Source organism: Drosophila pseudoobscura, unplaced genomic scaffold, assembly GCF_009870125.1.
Source record: "Drosophila pseudoobscura strain MV-25-SWS-2005 unplaced genomic scaffold, UCI_Dpse_MV25 Unplacedtig00000090, whole genome shotgun sequence".
Lineage (NCBI taxonomy): Eukaryota > Metazoa > Arthropoda > Insecta > Diptera > Drosophilidae > Drosophila > Drosophila pseudoobscura.
The window spans coordinates 71,296-85,906 of NW_022881714.1; the positions used below are offsets into that span (position 1 = coordinate 71,296).

General features: G+C 32.9%; 3 non-coding genes across 3 annotated transcripts; all 3 read left to right on the plus strand.

Moving 5' to 3' along the window:
• Positions 1-2,806: 2,806 nt before the first annotated feature.
• Positions 2,807-4,801, plus strand: LOC117185480 (small subunit ribosomal RNA). The gene has a single exon (XR_004470992.1). It is a non-coding gene; the product is annotated as a small subunit ribosomal RNA (ribosomal RNA).
• Positions 4,802-5,401: 600 nt separating this feature from the next.
• LOC117185473 (5.8S ribosomal RNA) lies at positions 5,402-5,580 on the plus strand. Its single transcript, XR_004470985.1, has one exon. It is a non-coding gene; the product is annotated as a 5.8S ribosomal RNA (ribosomal RNA).
• A 417-nt stretch (positions 5,581-5,997) lies between these two features.
• On the plus strand, positions 5,998-9,960 carry LOC117185490 (large subunit ribosomal RNA). Its single transcript, XR_004471002.1, has one exon. It is a non-coding gene; the product is annotated as a large subunit ribosomal RNA (ribosomal RNA).
• Positions 9,961-14,611: the final 4,651 nt, after the last annotated feature.

The window sequence follows — 14,611 nt, forward strand, 5'->3', positions numbered from 1 at the left end:
TACATATGAAATGATACTTATAAAAATTTTATTATGTGAACACACGAAACATAGTGTATATGCATATGTGCAAATGTGAATGTATATATGAAATAATATGAATGCAAAAAGCATGGAGTGATCGTATATGGAACTTGGAAGTATTTCTAATATTGGAATTTAATGATATGTGATATGAATGCAAGAATTAAATAGTTTGGTATATAAAATGTGATAATATTATTGGGTATGTGAAATGTTTCCCATATCCTAAAAATTATAACATGAGCATGATTTGATTATGAATACAGAAAATATAAAGATATATTTTATATACATATGTACAAATATATGTATATTTGGAGTGGTCGTTTGTGGAACTTGGAAGTATTTCTAATATTGGAATTTAATGATATGTGATATGAATGCAAGAATTAAATAGTTTGGTATATAAAATGTGATAATATTATTGGGTATGTGAAATGTTTCCCATATCCTAAAAATTATAACATGAGCATGATTTGATTATGAATACAGAAAATATAAAGATATATTTTATATACATATGTACAAATATATGTATATTTGGAGTGGTCGTTTGTGGAACTTGGCAGTATTTCTAATATTGGAATTCAATGATATGTGATATAAATGCAAGAATTAAATAGTTTTGTATATAAAATGACAATATTATGGATATGGGGAAACATTCACCATATCCTTAAAATTATAACATGAGCATGATTTGATTTTGAATAGAGAAAATATAATGATATATTTTATATACATATTTACAAAAATATATGTATATTTTTGACATTGTGTTATAATGAATAAAAATAACAAATAACGCCGAGGTGTGCTATAAAATATCAATATTAGGTTTTATATGGATATGGATATGGATATGGATATGGATATGGGAATGTTTCTCATATATAATATAACATTATAACATAATCATAATGCGATTATAAATATAGAAAATATAAAAATGTATTTAATATAAATAGATATATTACGTGTATATGTGAAATTAAAGCAAAGATACCAGCTGATATGATATTTTTCATGTAAATGAATGATGAATGTAATAAAAATAATTAATTTAATTTCATATGATATGGGGAACATACTAAGTCGGCAATGTCTGTTTATTTTATATGCGTATATATATTTTTCTTAATATATATGAATAATTTTGAAGTGATAGTATAGTATTTTGTATTAAAATACGAAAAGAAACTATTTTTAAAAGGTACTCTCAAGTAAAAATACCCGATTTGCGGAAAGCGTGGCAGAAAACCTATATAGGGAGTGGTAGTCTCGTGCATGGTATATTTCATATGAAAATTTTATAATGAAAAATTATTAATTTATTTCATATGATATGGGGAATATACTTAGCCGGCAATGTCTGTGTATTTTATATGAATATATATATATTTCTTAATATATATGAATAATTTTGAAGTGATAGTATTGTATTTTTTATTAAAATACGAAAAGAAACTATTGTTAAGAGGCACTCTCAAGTAAAAATACCCGATTTGCGGAAAGCGTGGCAGAAAACCTATATAGGGAGTGGTAGTCTCGTGCATGGTATATTTCATATGAAAATTTTATAATGAAAAATTATTAATTTATTTCATATGATATGGGGAATATACTTAGCCGGCAATGTCTGTGTATTTTATATGAATATATATATATTTCTTAATATATATGAATAATTTTGAAGTGATAGTATTGTATTTTTTATTAAAATACGAAAAGAAACTATTGTTAAGAGGCACTCTCAAGTAAAAATACCCGATTTGCGGAAAGCGTGGCAGAAAACCTATATAGGGAGTGGTAGTCTCGTGCATGGTATATTTCATATGAAAATTTTATAATGAAAAATTATTAATTTATTTCATATGATATGGGGAATATACTTAGCCGACAATGTCTGTGTATTTTATATGAATATATATATATTTCTTAATATATATGAATAATTTTGAAGTGATAGTATTGTATTTTTTATTAAAATACGAAAAGAAACTATTGTTAAGAGGCACTCTAAAGCAAAAATACCCGATTTGCGGAAAGCGTGGCAGAAAACCTATACATGATGGACAGTTGATGTCCATCGGTATTGTATACAATATTTGGTACAGTATTGTATATAATATTATTATATGTTGTCATTATACTCAAAGTAGTGTTTAATAGGAGATATTTGTTTTCAAATTGATCTTAATAAAGATAATATAGTGAAACTAACCAAGATATATACTATTTAGTATATATCATTTCTGTTTCGAATTATTATCGTGAATTTTTGGAAATGGTCTTATATGATTAAATATTGTATGAGTGCCATTTCAACAATGTACCAGCATATAATCAAAGCGATTTATATGCAAATTCAAATATTGCCAAAATATATAAATTCCATTCCACATGAACTCATGTGTTTGGTTTTATTTAATGTATATCACAAAAAACGCATACGAAATTGGATAAATTTTAAATTTGTTGTCAAAATACATAGTTTAAACACAATTAATATTGGTTTAAGCCTATATACGTGTGATAATATATTAAGTGCAAATAAAAAGATATTTTTGAACGAAAAAAAAATGTATATAATAAAATATATATATTTATATAGAGAAAAATGGCGAATGTGAATGCTATATAAAAATGGCCACAATCGTTTAACAAATTCTCATAAACTGTTGATAAAAAATATTTATTTATTTTTTTTTTTTATTCAAAAGTATTATTGAGTTGTCAAATATTTACATATGTGAGCGTATGCGCACGAAACGAAAACATTATTCTGGTTGATCCTGCCAGTAGTTATATGCTTGTCTCAAAGATTAAGCCATGCATGTCTAAGTACACACGAATTAAAAGTGAAACCGCAAAAGGCTCATTATATCAGTTATGGTTCCTTAGATCGTTAACAGTTACTTGGATAACTGTGGTAATTCTAGAGCTAATACATGCAATTAAAACACGGACCTTATGGGACGTGTGCTTTTATTAGGCTAAAACCAAGCGATCGCAAGATCGTTACATTGGTTGAACTCTAGATAACATGCAGATCGTATGGTCTTGTACCGACGACAGATCTTTCAAATGTCTGCCCTATCAACTTTTGATGGTAGTATCTAGGACTACCATGGTTGCAACGGGTAACGGGGAATCAGGGTTCGATTCCGGAGAGGGAGCCTGAGAAACGGCTACCACATCTAAGGAAGGCAGCAGGCGCGTAAATTACCCACTCCCAGCTCGGGGAGGTAGTGACGAAAAATAACAATACAGGACTCATATCCGAGGCCCTGTAATTGGAATGAGTACACTTTAAATCCTTTAACAAGGACCAATTGGAGGGCAAGTCTGGTGCCAGCAGCCGCGGTAATTCCAGCTCCAATAGCGTATATTAAAGTTGTTGCGGTTAAAACGTTCGTAGTTGAACTTGTGCTTCATACGGGTAGTACAACTTACAATTGTGGTTAGTACTATACCTTTATGTATGTAAGCGTATTACCGGTGGAGTTCTTATATATAATTAAGTACTTGTATTTTTTTATATATTCCTCCTATTTAAAAACCTGCATTAGTGCTCTTCATCGAGTGTTATTGTGGGCCGGTACAATTACTTTGAACAAATTAGAGTGCTTAAAGCAGGCTTCAAATGCCTGAATATTCTGTGCATGGGATAATGAAATAAGACCTCTGTTCTGCTTTCATTGGTTTTCAGATCAAGAGGTAATGATTAATAGAAGCAGTTTGGGGGCATTAGTATTACGACGCGAGAGGTGAAATTCTTGGACCGTCGTAAGACTAACTTAAGCGAAAGCATTTGCCAAAGATGTTTTCATTAATCAAGAACGAAAGTTAGAGGTTCGAAGGCGATCAGATACCGCCCTAGTTCTAACCATAAACGATGCCAGCTAGCAATTGGGTGTAGCTACTTTTATGGCTCTCTCAGTCGCTTCCCGGGAAACCAAAGCTTTTGGGCTCCGGGGGAAGTATGGTTGCAAAGCTGAAACTTAAAGGAATTGACGGAAGGGCACCACCAGGAGTGGAGCCTGCGGCTTAATTTGACTCAACACGGGAAAACTTACCAGGTCCGAACATAAGTGTGTAAGACAGATTGATAGCTCTTTCTCGAATCTATGGGTGGTGGTGCATGGCCGTTCTTAGTTCGTGGAGTGATTTGTCTGGTTAATTCCGATAACGAACGAGACTCAAATATATTAAATAGATATCTTCAGGATTATGGTGTTGAAGCTTATATAGCCTTCATTCATGGTGGCAGTAAAATGTTTATTGTGTTTGAATGTGTTTATATAAGTGGAGCCGTACCTGTTGGTTTGTCCCATTATAAGGACACTAGCTTCTTAAATGGACAAATTGCGTCTAGCAATAATGAGATTGAGCAATAACAGGTCTGTGATGCCCTTAGATGTCCTGGGCTGCACGCGCGCTACAATGAAAGTATCAACGTGTATTTCCTAGACCGAGAGGTCCGGGTAAACCGCTGAACCACTTTCATGCTTGGGATTGTGAACTGAAACTGTTCACATGAACTTGGAATTCCCAGTAAGTGTGAGTCATTAACTCGCATTGATTACGTCCCTGCCCTTTGTACACACCGCCCGTCGCTACTACCGATTGAATTATTTAGTGAGGTCTCCGGACGTGATCACTGTGACGCCTTGCGTGTTACGGTTGTTTCGCAAAAGTTGACCGAACTTGATTATTTAGAGGAAGTAAAAGTCGTAACAAGGTTTCCGTAGGTGAACCTGCGGAAGGATCATTATTGTATGTTTCTACCGTTAACAAAAATATATATATATTGCCAATTTACCAAACAAAATATGTTTTTATAAAATCATAATTGTAAAAAAAAATATATTCAGTTGTATATATTATATGTTTATATTAATTAATTATATTGCCAATATACTCATTTAGTAGTAGCTATACATATAACATTGTGTTCTATGTGTGTAGCAATTAATATATAAATACATATTGATGATATTATTACAATAATATTGATTTATAAAATCTGTGTGCATATGTACCATAGTATGCACGCGTTGCGAATATGTATTGTCCATCATAGCTATGGGCATACATTGGTTAATGCAACAGCCTAAAAAGTACAATGTTGTACCTGATTTCAGGTTAATACTTTTATATAAATTGATAATTATCAAACAAGCCAAAATACATATTATATTATTTAACAATATGGTAATATATCGTTTATATAAAACTAAGACATTTCGCAACATTCTTTTAGGATAAAATTAAAATTTATTGAAGGAATTGATATATGCCAGTAAAATGGTGTATTTTTAATTTCTTTCAATAAAGACATATCTGACAAATAAATGAATAAACAAATTTTAATCACTCTAAGCGGTGGATCACTCGGCTCATGGGTCGATGAAGAACGCAGCAAACTGTGCGTCATCGTGTGAACTGCAGGACACATGAACATCGACATTTTGAACGCATATCGCAGTCCATGCTGTTTGGTACTTTAATTAATTTTATAGTGCTGCTTGGACTACATATGGTTGAGGGTTGTAAGACTATGCTAAATAAGTTGTTTAAAAATTTTACGAAATTTTTAAGCATATTGTATATTATTGGATATGTATATATATATATATTCATAATATTGATATTAAATGGAAACGCATTATCTCTCATTGTTGTATATATTTGTGTGAGAAGAACGAAGAAAAATATATATTTTTTTGTCCTTTTTGAATCAAATAATACTGAGGAATGTCTAGCATAAAAAAATAATTAAAGTTTTTTCATCTAGAATTGCCTCTTATTAATGTTTCGAAAGGAAATTTTGTTGTAAATATAAATATTTAATATTCTTCGTGATATTCGTTATAAAATACGAATATTATAATGATTTCATTATGAGAACGCTCTATATATATAATAATATAGTGTAATTATCATTATAAATTTTAATATACGTATATACAACCTCAACTCATATGGGACTACCCCCTGAATTTAAGCATATTAATTAGGGGAGGAAAAGAAACTAACCAGGATTTTCTTAGTAGCGGCGAGCGAAAAGAAATCAGTTCAGCACTAAGTCACTTTGTCTATATGGCAAACGTGAGATGCAGTGTATGGAGCGTCAATATTCTAGTATGAGAAATTAACGATTTAAGTCCTTCTTAAATGAGGCCATTTACCCATAGAGGGTGCCAGGCCCGTATAACGTTAATGATTACTAGATGATGTTTCCAAAGAGTCGTGTTGCTTGATAGTGCAGCACTAAGTGGGTGGTAAACTCCATCTAAAACTAAATATAACCATGAGACCGATAGTAAACAAGTACCGTGAGGGAAAGTTGAAAAGAACTCTGAATAGAGAGTTAAACAGTACGTGAAACTGCTTAGAGGTTAAGCCCGATGAACCTGAATATCCGTTATGGAAAATTCATCATTAAAGTTGTAATATTTTAACAATATTATAATAATAGTGTGCATTTTTTCCATATAAGGACATTGTAATCTATTAGCATATAACAAATTTATCATAAAATATGACTTATAGTTTATTCAAATTATTATGCTTGCATTTTAACATAGAATAAATGTCATTAATTTGATAAAGTGTTGATAAATTAAAATTAATACAGTGCGTTAATTTTTCGAAATTATATAATGGCATAATTATCATTGATTTTTGTGTTTATTATATGCATTTGTATGATTAACAATGCGAAAGATTCAGGATACCTTCGGGACCCGTCTTGAAACACGGACCAAGGAGTCTAACATATGTGCAAGTTATTGGGAGATAAACCTAATAGCGTAATTAACTTGACTAATAATGGGATTAGTTTTTTAACTATTTATAGATAATTAACACAATCCCGGGGCGTTCTATATAGTTATGTATGATAATATTTATATTATTTATGCCTCTAACTGGAACGTACCTTGAGCATATATGCTGTGACCCGAAAGATGGTGAACTATACTTGATCAGGTTGAAGTCAGGGGAAACCCTGATGGAAGACCGAAACAGTTCTGACGTGCAAATCGATTGTCAGAATTGAGTATAGGGGCGAAAGACCAATCGAACCATCTAGTAGCTGGTTCCTTCCGAAGTTTCCCTCAGGATAGCTGGTGCATTTTAATGTTATATAAAATAATCTTATCTGGTAAAGCGAATGATTAGAGGCCTTAGGGTCGAAACGATCTTAACCTATTCTCAAACTTTAAATGGGTAAGAACCTTAACTTTCTTGATATGAAGTTTAAGGTTATGATATAATGTGCCCAGTGGGCCACTTTTGGTAAGCAGAACTGGCGCTGTGGGATGAACCAAACGTAATGTTACGGTGCCCAAATTAACAACTCATGCAGAAACCATGAAAGGCGTTGGTTGCTTAAAACAGCAGGACGGTGATCATGGAAGTCGAAATCCGCTAAGGAGTGTGTAACAACTCACCTGCCGAAGCAACTAGCCCTTAAAATGGATGGCGCTTAAGTTGTATACCTATACATTACCGCTAAAGTAGATGATTTATATTACTTGTGATATAAATTTTGAAACTTTAGTGAGTAGGAAGGTACAATGGTATGCGTAGAAGTGTTTGGCGTAAGCCTTCATGGAGCTGCCATTGGCACAGATCTTGGTGGTAGTAGCAAATAATCGAATGAGACCTTGGAGGACTGAAGTGGAGAAGGGTTTCGTGTGAACAGTGGTTGATCACGAGTTAGTCGGTCCTAAGTTCAAGGCGAAAGCCGAAAATTTTCAAGTAAAAAATCAGTGAGTAATATTGTCAAATCTTTTATGATTTTTAAATACTTGAATAATTTTGAACGAAAGGGAATACGGTTCCAATTCCGTAACCTGTTGAGTATCCGTTTGTTATTAAATATGGGCCTCGTGCTCATCCTGGCAACAGGAACGACCATAAAGAAGCCGTCGAGAGATATCGGAAGAGTTTTCTTTTCTGTTTTATAGCCGTACTACCATGGAAGTCTTTCGCAGAGAGATATGGTAGATGGGCTAGAAGAGCATGACATATACTGTTGTGTCGATATTTTCTCCTCGGACCTTGAAAATTTATGGTGGGGACACGCAAACTTCTCAACAGGCCGTACCAATATCCGCAGCTGGTCTCCAAGGTGAAGAGTCTCTAGTCGATAGAATAATGTAGGTAAGGGAAGTCGGCAAATTAGATCCGTAACTTCGGGATAAGGATTGGCTCTGAAGATTGAGATAGTCGGGCTTGATTGGGAAACAATAACATGGTTTATGTGCTCGTTCTGGGTAAATAGAGTTTCTATCATTTATGGTAGTTACTTGTTCCCCGGATAGTTTAGTTACGTAGCCAATTGTGGAACTTTCTTGCTAAAATTTTTAAGAATACTAATTGGGTTAAACCAGTTAGTTCTTATTAATTATAACGATTATCAATTAACAATCAATTCAGAACTGGCACGGACTTGGGGAATCCGACTGTCTAATTAAAACAAAGCATTGTGATGGCCCTAGCGGGTGTTGACACAATGTGATTTCTGCCCAGTGCTCTGAATGTCAAAGTGAAGAAATTCAAGTAAGCGCGGGTCAACGGCGGGAGTAACTATGACTCTCTTAAGGTAGCCAAATGCCTCGTCATCTAATTAGTGACGCGCATGAATGGATTAACGAGATTCCTACTGTCCCTATCTACTATCTAGCGAAACCACAGCCAAGGGAACGGGCTTGGAATAATTAGCGGGGAAAGAAGACCCTTTTGAGCTTGACTCTAATCTGGCAGTGTAAGGAGACATAAGAGGTGTAGCATAAGTGGGAGATATTAGATTTCGGTTTGGTATCGACAATGAAATACCACTACTCTTATTGTTTCCTTACTTACTTGATTAAATGGAACGTGTATCATTTCCTAGCCATTATACGGATATATTTATTATATCTTATGGTATTGGGTTTTGATGCAAGCTTCTTGATCAAAGTATCACGAGTTTGTTATATAATCGCAAACAAATTCTTTAATGAGAAAATGCATTTATGTATTTTCAATTTGAAAATTTGGTATAACTCCAATTACTCAGGTATGATCCAATTCAAGGACATTGCCAGGTAGGGAGTTTGACTGGGGCGGTACATCTCTCAAATAATAACGGAGGTGTCCCAAGGCCAGCTCAGTGCGGACAGAAACCACACATAGAGCAAAAGGGCAAATGCTGACTTGATCTCGGTGTTCAGTACACACAGGGACAGCAAAAGCTCGGCCTATCGATCCTTTTGGTTTAAAGAGTTTTTAACAAGAGGTGTCAGAAAAGTTACCATAGGGATAACTGGCTTGTGGCGGCCAAGCGTTCATAGCGACGTCGCTTTTTGATCCTTCGATGTCGGCTCTTCCTATCATTGTGAAGCAAAATTCACCAAGCGTTGGATTGTTCACCCATGCAAGGGAACGTGAGCTGGGTTTAGACCGTCGTGAGACAGGTTAGTTTTACCCTACTAATGACAAAACGTTGTTGCGACAGCATTCCTGCGTAGTACGAGAGGAACCGCAGGTACGGACCAATGGCACAATACTTGTTCGAGCGAACAGTGGTATGACGCTACGTCCGTTGGATTATGCCTGAACGCCTCTAAGGTCGTATCCGTGCTGGACTGCAATGATAAATAAGGGGCAATTTGCATTGTATGGCTTCTAAACCATTAAAAGTTTATAATTTATTTTATAAACGACAATGGATGTGATGCCAATGTAATTTGTAACATAGTAAATTGGGAGGATCATCGATCACCTGATGCCGCGCTAGTTGCATATAAAAACATTATTTAATACAATGACAAAGCCTAGAATCAATTGTAAACGACTTTTGTAACAGGCAAGGTGTTGTAAGTGGTTGAGCAGCTGCCATACTGCGATCCACTGAAGCTTATCCTTTGCTTGATGATTCGATATATATAAATTTATTCTTTATATATGAAAATTATTTTTATATATTTATATGAATATATACCTATAAATGGTAATATATATTTATATATAGATATATATTAAAAAGAATATATTTTATATAAATATGGATAAATTATTTATCCTATATAAATTACGTTGGCTTGAATATGAATATAATGTTATATTATAAGTTTGTTATACTTAATTACATATGAAATGATACTTATAAAAATTTTATTATGTGAACACACGAAACATAGTGTATATGCATATGTGCAAATGTGAATGTATATATGAAATAATATGAATGCAAAAAGCATGGAGTGATCGTATATGGAACTTGGAAGTATTTCTAATATTGGAATTTAATGATATGTGATATGAATGCAAGAATTAAATAGTTTGGTATATAAAATGTGATAATATTATTGGGTATGTGAAATGTTTCCCATATCCTAAAAATTATAACATGAGCATGATTTGATTATGAATACAGAAAATATAAAGATATATTTTATATACATATGTACAAATATATGTATATTTGGAGTGGTCGTTTGTGGAACTTGGAAGTATTTCTAATATTGGAATTTAATGATATGTGATATGAATGCAAGAATTAAATAGTTTGGTATATAAAATGTGATAATATTATTGGGTATGTGAAATGTTTCCCATATCCTAAAAATTATAACATGAGCATGATTTGATTATGAATACAGAAAATATAAAGATATATTTTATATACATATGTACAAATATATGTATATTTGGAGTGGTCGTTTGTGGAACTTGGCAGTATTTCTAATATTGGAATTCAATGATATGTGATATAAATGCAAGAATTAAATAGTTTTGTATATAAAATGACAATATTATGGATATGGGGAAACATTCACCATATCCTTAAAATTATAACATGAGCATGATTTGATTTTGAATAGAGAAAATATAATGATATATTTTATATACATATTTACAAAAATATATGTATATTTTTGACATTGTGTTATAATGAATAAAAATAACAAATAACGCCGAGGTGTGCTATAAAATATCAATATTAGGTTTTATATGGATATGGATATGGATATGGATATGGATATGGGAATGTTTCTCATATATAATATAACATTATAACATAATCATAATGCGATTATAAATATAGAAAATATAAAAATGTATTTAATATAAATAGATATATTACGTGTATATGTGAAATTAAAGCAAAGATACCAGCTGATATGATATTTTTCATGTAAATGAATGATGAATGTAATAAAAATAATTAATTTAATTTCATATGATATGGGGAACATACTAAGTCGGCAATGTCTGTTTATTTTATATGCGTATATATATTTTTCTTAATATATATGAATAATTTTGAAGTGATAGTATAGTATTTTGTATTAAAATACGAAAAGAAACTATTTTTAAAAGGTACTCTCAAGTAAAAATACCCGATTTGCGGAAAGCGTGGCAGAAAACCTATATAGGGAGTGGTAGTCTCGTGCATGGTATATTTCATATGAAAATTTTATAATGAAAAATTATTAATTTATTTCATATGATATGGGGAATATACTTAGCCGGCAATGTCTGTGTATTTTATATGAATATATATATATTTCTTAATATATATGAATAATTTTGAAGTGATAGTATTGTATTTTTTATTAAAATACGAAAAGAACTATTGTTAAGAGGCACTCTCAAGTAAAATACCCGATTTGCGGAAAGCGTGGCAGAAACCTATATAGGGAGTGGTAGTCTCGTGCATGGTATATTTCATATGAAAATTTTATAATGAAAAATTATTAATTTATTTCATATGATATGGGGAATATACTTAGCCGGCAATGTCTGTGTATTTTATATGAATATATATATATTTGCTTAAATATCTGAATAATTTTGAAGTGATAGTATTGTATTTTTATTAAAATACGAAAAGAAACTATTGTTAAGCGGCACTCTCAAGTAAAATACCCGAATTTGCGGAAAGCGTGGCAGGAAAACCTATATAGGGAGTGGTAGTCTCGTGCATGGTATATTCATATGAAAATTTATAATGAAAAAATTATTAATTCTTTCATATGATATGGGGAATATATTAGCCGACAATGTCTGTGTATTTTATATGAATATATATATATTTCTTAATATATATGAATAATTTTGAAGTGATAGTATTGTATTTTTTATTAAAATACGAAAAGAAAACTATTGTTAAGAGGCACTCTAAAGCAAAATACCCGATTTGCGGAAAGCGTGGCAGAAAACCTATACATGATGGACAGTTGATGCCATCCGGTATTGTATACATCTTTTACGTTTGAACAATTATTATAATATTTCATTTATCAAAGTCGTTTAATAGGAGCTATTTTTTTTCAAATGATCTTACAAAGATAATATAGTGAAACTTACCCAAGTATATCTATAGCTATATATCATTTATCTCGTTATCGAATTATATCTTGATTTTTGGAAATTGTTCTTCTATATTAAATATTGTCATGAGCTGCCGATTTCAACAAGTGTACGAGCTAATAATTCAAATCTATTTTATATCAAATTACATATTTCCAAAAAATATTAACTCCATCCACATGAACTCATGTGTTTGGTTTTATTTAATGTATATCACAAAAAACGCATACGAAATTGGATAAATTTTAAATTTGTTGTCAAAATACATAGTTTAAACAACAATAATATGGTTTAAGCCTATATACGTGTGATATATATTAGTGCAAATAAAAAGATATTTTGAACGAAAAAAAAATGTATATAATAAAATATATATATTTATATAGAAAAAAGGCGAATGTGAATGCTATATAAAAATGGCCACAATCGTTTAACAAATCTCATAAACTGTTGATAAAAAATATTTATTTATTTTTTTTTTTTATTCAAAAGTATTATTGAGTTGTCAATATTACATATGTGAGCGTATGCGCACGAAACGAAAACATTATTCTGGTTGATCCTGCCAGTAGTTATATGCTGTCTCAAAGATTAAGCCATGCATGTCTAAGTACACACGAATTAAAAGTGAAACCGCAAAAGGCTCATTATATCAGTTATGGTTCCTTAGATCGTTAACAGTTACTTGGATAACTGTGGTAATTCTAGAGCTAATACATGCAATTAAAACACGGACCTTATGGGACGTGTGCTTTTATTAGGCTAAAACCAAGCGATCGCAAGATCGTTACATTGGGTGAACTCTAGATAACATGCAGATCGTATGGTTGTACCGACGACAGATCTTTCAATGTCTGCCCTATCAACTTTTGATGGTAGTATCTAGGACTACCATGGTTGCAACGGGTAACGGGGAATCAGGGTTCGATTCCGGAGAGGGAGCCTGAGAAACGGCTACCACATCTAAGGAAGGCAGCAGGCGCGTAATTACCCACTCCCAGCTCGGGGAGGTAGTGACGAAAATAACAATACAGGACTCATATCCGAGGCCCTGTAATGGAATGAGTACACTTTAAATCCTTAACAGGACCAATTGGAGGGCAAGTCTGGTGCCAGCAGCCGCGGTAATTCCAGCTCCAATAGCGTATATTAAAGTTGTTGCGGTTAAAACGTTCGTAGTTGAACTTGTGCTTCATACGGTAGTAGTACAACTTACAATTGTGGTTAGTACTATACCTTTATGTATGTAAGCGTATTACCGGTGGAGTCTTATATATAATTAAGTACTTGTATTTTTTTTTATATATTCCTCCTATTTAAAAACCTGCATTAGTGCTCTTCATCGAGTGTTATTGTGGGCCGGTACAATTACTTGAACAAATTAGAGTGCTTAAAGCAGGCTTCAAATGCCTGAATATTCTGTGCATGGGATAATGAAATAAGACCTCTGTTCTGTTCATTGGTTTTCAGATCAAGAGTAATGATTAATAGAAGCAGTTGGGGGCATTAGTATTACGACGCGAGAGGTGAATTCTTGGACCGTCGTAAGACTAACTTAAGCGAAAGCATTTGCCAAAGATGTTTTCATTATCAAGAACGAAAGTTAGAGGTTCGAAGGCGATCAGATACCGCCCTAGTTCTAACCATAAACGATGCCAGCTAGCAATTGGGTGTTAGCTACTTTTATGGCTCTCTCAGTCGCTTCCCGGGAAACCAAAGCTTTTGGGCTCCGGGGGAAGTAGGTTGCAAAGCTGAAACTTAAAGGAATTGACGGAAGGGCACCACCAGGAGGGAGCCTGCGGCTTAATTTGACTCAACACGGGAACTTACCAGGTCCGAACATAAGTGTGTAAGACATGATAGGCTCTTTCTCGAATCTATGGGTGGTGGTGCATGCCGTTCTTAGTTCGTGGAGTGATTTGTCTGGTTAATTCCGATAACGAACGAGACTCAAATATATAAATAGATATCTTCAGGTATGGTGTTTGAAGCTTATATAGCCTTCATTCATGGTGGCAGTAAAATGTTATTGTGTTTGAATGTGTATATAAGTGGAGCCGTACCTGTTGGTTTGCCATATAAGGACACTTGCTTCTTAAATGGACAAATGCGTCTAGCAATAATGAGATTGAGCAATAACAGGTCTGTGATGCCCTTAGATGTCCTGGGCTGCACGCGCGCTACAATGAAAGTATCAACGTGTATTCCTAGACCG